Genomic DNA, 7249 nt, shown 5'->3' with positions numbered 1-7249 from the left:
TGCATTGAGCAACGAGATTGGTCTATATCCCGAGCAGAGCGAGCTATCTTTCCCCTCCTTCAGAATTATCGCCACCGTGGCCGCTATTGCTTCCCTACTGGCTTCAAATTCGGACCCTAGGCCGTTGAAATATTTACAAATCTTCGGTATTAGGATGTTGCTGAATCTCTTATAGTATAGAACCGAAAATCCGTCCGGACCGGGACTTTTCCCGCCCGTCGTATTTTTCAGAGCAATTTTAATTTCTTCTTCAGTTATTGGAAGGTCCATATTTAAACTTTCTGCCCCCTCTAGTCTGGGAAGACCTGCTTTCTCAAGAAAATCGTGAGTTTTAGCCTCTTTTTCCCCTGCCTGCCACCCTGACTGCTTTATTGTATATAATTCCTCGTAGTAGTTTTTAAAGGTATCTGCAATTTCTCTAGTTGTATGAACCAATTTCCCATCTTTCCTTTTAATTTTTTCGATGTAGTTTCTGGTTTTCTTTTTTTGGGCCATTTTGGCTAAGTGCTTACTGGGTTTGTTACCCCATAGATACCTCTCTCTAGCAATACAATTTAGTTTATTCCTTGCTTCTTGTTCCATAATCTCCTTGAGCGCATCTCTTTTCAGAATTAAATTGTGGTAATTCTCTTTTAGCCCCTGATCCTTGTGTTTACGTTCTAATATCACTATCTCTTTGATCAGGGTGTCAGATTTACGTTTTCTCTCTTTTTTTTTACCCTGGCACCCTCAGCGATTAATATCCCTCTAATGTATGCTTTATGTGTCTCCCAAAGAGTTGCACTTGAAATCCCATCGGTATCATTAATAAGGAAAAATTGTTTTAATTCCGCCTCCACCCTGCTTGCCCCTTCTTCATCACGAATCAGACTATCATTTGGGTGCCACACCGGCCGTTGGCTCTTTTGTATGGAGAGTTTAATTTTCATGGTTACTGGCGCGTGGTCTGAGACAGTCATAATTCCAATGTCCGTCTCAGTAATCAAGTCAAGCAACCTGTGATCTACCAAAATGTAGTCTATTCTGGTATACGTTCCGTGGGGAGGAGAGAAGAACATGTAATCCTTTGTATTTGGATGGAATATCCTCCAAGCATCCACTAATTGACAGTCATGGATCTTGTGCTTAATTTTTTGTAATTGCACGTTAGTTGTCTCCTTCCCCCGGGACGTACTATCTTCTTTCGGGTTCATGGCGAAATTAAGATCCCCCATCATGATTGTGTACCCCTCTGCAAAATTTTTCAATTTGCCCAAGATTCTAATTAAATAATGGGTTGGATGTACATTCGGGGCATAGATGTTTGCTAAAGTGTAGACGGTATCACCAAATTTTCCTTTTAAGAATAAAAATCTCCCTTCCGGATCTGTCAGCCTTGCCTCAAGAATAAACGCAGTCTCTCTTGCAAAACCGATTGCTACCCCCCTAGAACGCTTAGAGATGGAATCCCCATAGAACCAGGAAGGATACATAGGTGAGTATAACTTTACGTTTGAATTTATCGACAAATGAGATTCCTGGAAAAAGACTACATCCGCTCTGTAAAGTTCAATCTCTGCCAGAACCTTCAATCTTTTAGTGGGCGAGTTCAATCCCTTCACATTGTAAGATAAAAATTTCATTTCTGTCATTTCCTACCACTGAGTCCTTTCCCTACACTTTCTAGAAGATCTACTGGGAGCCATGTTCCCTGTCACCAACCCCTTTTTGAAAGGGGAGAGTTCCCTCTCTCCTTCCAAACCTCCCCTCCCCTCTCCCCTCCCCCCCCGCCCAGGCCTAAACATTGCCTCTGAACCGTGGGGGTTTTCTCACCCCTCTACCCGTCGGTTATTCAAGAATGAGGTGAGGCCTCCCAGCGCCCAACCCTCCCATTTACCCCCTAGGAATAATCCCTAGGGGTTGCTCTTATCTGGATAGAGTTGCGGACCAGCTCTCCTAACCCTCCTCTCCAATCCCCCCCCCACCCTCTGACCTCCCCCCACTTCCCTCAAATCCCACCTCTCCGGCCCACCCCAGATGATAACAGGAAAGAGAAAAAAAAAAAGACCGAAATAGAGAAAAGAAAACAAAAGCTACCCAAGGCTATTCCACCCAACCGGGTAATTCCAGAGCGGGCATATCAAATTTGTGGCAGAAAGACGGCAAGTCCTCTGGAAATAATAATTTTGCTGATACCCCCTCTTTGTAACCAATCAGACATGCCGGGAACCCCCATTGGTAGTTAATATTTAACTGGCGCATCTGTTCCAGAAGGGGTTTCAGGTGCCTTCTTCTGGCTAAAGTTTCCCAGGCTAGGTCAGTAAAAATCTGGATCTCCGCTCCGTCATGGCTCAGGGGTGGCTTCCTTCTCAGTTTTGACCATATCTCTGCTTTGTCTTCAAAGTGTCTGAACCTTACTATAATGTCCCTAGGTCATTTCCCTCCACCCTCTCTAATTCTTCCTATGCGGTGAACCCGTTCTATTTTAAGGGGTTCCTCCGAGCCGTTTTCCAGCAGGGGGAGAAACAAATTGTCGAGAATTTTTCTCAGGTCTTCACCTTTCTCCTCCTTAATAGATCGTATTCTTAAATTTTTCCTTCTATTTCGATTCTCTTGGTCTTCTAATCGGTATTGTAGTTGCCTCTGATTTTGTTTCATTGTATGGTATTGATTTTTTAGTTCATTTAATTCTGATTCCTGTTGTTAAATTTTTGCCTCAGCTTTCTCCACTCGCTCCAGAATATAAGTTATGTCCGTTCTTAATGCGCTAATTTCTTCTCGTATCACATTTTCCAGCCTCTTTAACATCTCCTCCAATTCTACCTTTGTGGGAATATGGGTGTCTGTACGGGGGTCCTCGATTTGGCTGACTTCCTGTTCACCCTCGGTTGACGTATCTACTATTGGGGGAACCCCCCCCCCCTGCGCCCTTTTTAATTACACCCGTTTTTTCTACTTTTTTTGCCAGAGCTGGACTTTTGGAGCTCCCGTCAGGGGTCATGTAATGTCTAATGGTGCAAGTAGGAGGGTTGTCTTTGGGAATTTCCTGGGTGTTCCCCCTTGTTGACTTATTCATATTGTATTTTTTTATCACTCTGATACGTTTCCCCAATTTGGACAGCAGATATTCCCCCTTTTGATTTTTAATGTCCGACCGTGACAAACCGTATTAGATATGCTGGGGTATAATTTATGGGCCTCCGGTGATTGTGATATATCCTATATTTTTAGTTATTATATGGTGGGTGTTTTGTATGCAGTTACCCTCCACTAGTTTCACCGCAGGAGTACCACCACCAAATCGCAAACTATCCTCCCTTGCTGCGTTCTATTGCCAAGCCCTCTAATCACCATAGATGCAGCTATCGTATTTCAATATTCTTAACCGGAGGTACAGGCCCAAACAAACCGCATGCAATGGTCTAGGGTAGATGTAGTATCTCTATTAAAGTCCGAAATTCCAAACGGTAGGCCGAGCCTAACACACTGTGGTTACGCGGAAATAGGTACAATCAGAGCTTTTTTTCTCAGAAAATAGGTGCAGGAACTCAACCACGACCCGTTCAGATTTCACAAACAGTAGGAGGGTCTTAAAGGGGCATTAAATACCAGAATTGCATTACATACAGAGTGCAGAGTTCAGGGGGTTACAAAGCTGTCACTTGTAAACACAGAAACCAGACCTCTGTGTTTTCAAGTGATTGTGGTGAGCAGGCACCAAAGGGTCTGAGCCAGAGGTGGTGGAACTGAGTTCCCCCAAGTTCCCCCTGAAAAAAAGCCCTGGGTACAATGCATCATAGCATACAAATGTCTCTAGTTTAAATCATCGCATACACATATAAAAAAAGGCCTGGGCCATAGATCGTAAAGTGTACTTCAATCTATCACCGCTGCCTTCCGCCAGACCAGGGCCCTCTGTGAATACAGGACAATAACCCCCGGACCGAGAAAAACCAACACAGCCAGAGAGCAAAAGTAGGTAGAATCAATTTTATGCCTTTGCTTGGGGGCTTGTCATCTGAGTGTGCCAGTTGTTAGAGGGATACTCTGATATTCTCTGATATTCTGGTATGTTATTTTCCTATTTAGTTTGTGTTTACGAGGTATAGCTATGCTTGTTGCGGGGTTGGGATGCTTACCCTCTTACCATACCCCCAAAGTCCAGTCTCAAAGCAATATTCACAGCAGTAGGCCAATTGCTTTTACCACAGAGGGGAAAAAAAAAAAGCATTGATTTTACCTAAAAGATGTTATTAGGAGTGCGCACTCGGCGTAACATGAATACCCTTACGGACTGCTTCACGGTATATGGACAAGCCTGGATATTACCTGAGTGCTGTTCAGGGACCGGGGTGATCGAGGGAGGCGTTAAGATCAACAGGGGGATGCCCAAAACAAAAATAGGGGGTCATATAACAATTCCCACGATGTATTCCATCAATCAGTTGCTCCCTTCACAATATTAACCCATCAGCATTGTATCAGTGTAACTCAGTCCCATTTCCAATACCCGATTTGTGGTGTATCTCACTTCCAAAGGATTTAGATGATAAAGAGTAATATACAGTAAGCGATGGTTTATGATACAGAGAAAGTTCTTACCGGTCTCATGTTGTTCAGCTTGATTATCGTTCTGGATATGCACCTTCCGCACAGCTGAGGCTAATAAGGCATAAATATTACCTGACTGAGGCCGTGCTTCCTAGGACCAGAGGGGGGTGTCGGCATCCGCGGGGGGGGCGAGGGGGGGGGGCACCCTCAAACACGTCCGCACTGAGCGGCGCTTCCTCGCTATGGCGTCCCAGTCAGCTGGCGAGCGGGGGTGAGAGAGAACGAGGGGGGGCCTCGGCTGGACGGCAGGAGAGGGACAGCAGTGTGGGGTGTACGATCAGCGGTCTAGCGGCTCAGCAGTCTCGCACCCTGCTTCGTAGCCGCCACCACTGAGACACCCTTGGATCCTCCGGCGTCCTCCATCCCCCATCAGCTGGCTAGGTCCGTGGCGTGGGCTGCTCTTCCCTCCAGGGCCCCCTTTTTAAAGGGGAATTCCATGATAAGTCACCCCCTGCAGAACCCCACAACCACCGCCCAGGATTGTAGGGATAAGACCCTTGTCCCCATCAACATGGGGTTAAGATGCTTTAGAGGTAACCCCCAGCCCTAAAGCATGTAGCCTGGTACGTTTCAGGAGGTTGGGGGTACTCGCTCATCGCCCACCTTTCCTGACCTTCCACACTGCGTGCTCGGAAAAGGGTGTGGTATAGATTGGGGGGCCCCACACTTTTTTTTATTCATTTTTAAATGTTAGAAATGTATTGTTTATGTTCTGCTGTCAGTGGAGAACCCCACTCACAACAGGTGAGCCATGGTCGCTAAGGACACAGTGGCTGCGAGGCCGCCCTGCTCCTTAACAACCAACTATTATCAAATGAATTTGAATCACTTATATCATTGGAATGCTTCAAACATACAAATAGAACAAATTAATTATTCATTAGTTAATCACTTCCGGACCAGCTCACACCGATATACGTCGGCTGTTTGAAGAGGGATATCTTTGTTATGGCAGCAGCTAGCTACCATAACCCCGGTATCCTCATCTTCAATGAGCGGTCCGGTTTCCGATAAAACTGGTCTCTGTGGCAGATTCGCAGCAAGATCATTTTTATAGGCGGCGGGAGAGGGGGTCCACTGGTGCTCTCCGGTGCCATCCGACACTTACCGGAGCTGTCGGTAGCGGCGGAGGCGATCAGGTCCTTCTTCCTCTGTGGCCTGGAGACGAGTGAGTCGAAGATGGCCCCCACCCGTCTCCATACCATTGCAGGGCGGAAGCGACGTCAAAACATCACTTTCTGCCCAATGCTCTTAAATACCAGAAGTACTCACCAAGGCCGAGATGCTTAGAGCGGCTCCCCTTGCAGCCAAGCGCACTACACCCCTGGAGAAGGATACAGAGGGTAAAGGGCACAAAGAGGCACAAGTCACGGACAGACTAGGTAGGACTTAAGTAATGATCTCTGGGAAAGCTGTTACACCGTGCTATAGTCGGCTTGACACCAGTCTGGAGTAAAAAGACCGGCTGGGGCTCAAACCCAGCAGATCTGGAAGAATAGACTGTAGATAAGTCCTTGAGGGAAGCCGTGGGTCAAACACAGATGATCAAGTAGAAGCAAGTCCTTGGAAATAGCCGGAGTCATACACAGGAGGGTCAGGCAGAAGAGATGAGAGAAAGTCCTTAAAACATGACGGTGGTCAAATACAGGAGGCAGGCAGAGTAGAGAAGTCCTTAGGCAAGCCGGAGGTCAAACACAGGAGGCAGGCAGAGTAGAGAAGTCCTTAGGCAAGCCGGGGGTCAAACACAGGAGGCAGGCAGAGTAGAGAAGTTCTTAGGCAAGCCGGGGGGGGACACAGGAGGCAGGCAGAGTAGAGAAGTCCTTAGGCAAGCCGGGGGTCAAACACAGAAGGCAGGCAGAGTCGAGAAGTCCTTAAGCAAGCCGGCGGTCAAACACAGGAGGCAGGCAGAGTAGAGAAGTTCTTAGGCAAGCCGGGGGTCAAACACAGGAGGCAGGCAGAGTAGAGAAGTCCTTAGGCAAGCCGGGGGTCAAACACAGGAGGCAGGCAGAGTAGAGAAGTCCTTAGGCAAGCCGGGGGTCCAACACAGGAGGCAGGCAGAGTAGAGAAGTCCTTAGGCAAGCCGGGGGTCAAACACAGGAGGCAGGCAGAGTAGAGAAGTCCTTAGGCAAGCCGGGGGGGAAAACACAGGAGGCAGGCAGAGTAGAGAAGTCCTTAGGCAAGCCGGGGGGGAAAACACAGGAGGCAGACAGAGTAGAGAAGTCCTTAGGCAAGCCAGGGGGTCAAACACAGGAGGCAGGCAGAGTAGAGAAGTCCTTAGGCAAGCCGGGGGTCAAACACAGGAGGCAGGCAGAGTAGAGAAGTCCTTAGGCAAGCCGGGGGGGAAAACACAGGAGGCAGGCAGAGTAGAGAAGTCCTTAGGCAAGCCAGGGGGGAAAACACAGGAGGCAGACAGAGTAGAGAAGTCCTTAGGCAAGCCAGGGGGTCAAACACAGGAGGCAGGCAGAGTAGAGAAGTCCTTAGGCAAGCCGGGGGTCAAACACAGGAGGCAGGCAGAGTAGAGAAGTCCTTAGGCAAGCCGGGGGTCAAAGTACTGGAGAGGATCAGATCGGTGTCAATCCGGGTCACAACGGGTAATCACAAGATAGCAGAGTACTGAAGCCGGATCACAGGAAGCTGAAAGACAAACCTGCAATTAACC

Source organism: Rana temporaria, chromosome 3 (assembly GCF_905171775.1).
Source record: "Rana temporaria chromosome 3, aRanTem1.1, whole genome shotgun sequence".
Taxonomy (NCBI): Eukaryota; Metazoa; Chordata; class Amphibia; order Anura; family Ranidae; genus Rana; species Rana temporaria.
The sequence above is the reverse complement of the archived record's forward strand: the minus strand, read 5'-3'. Positions refer to the sequence as shown.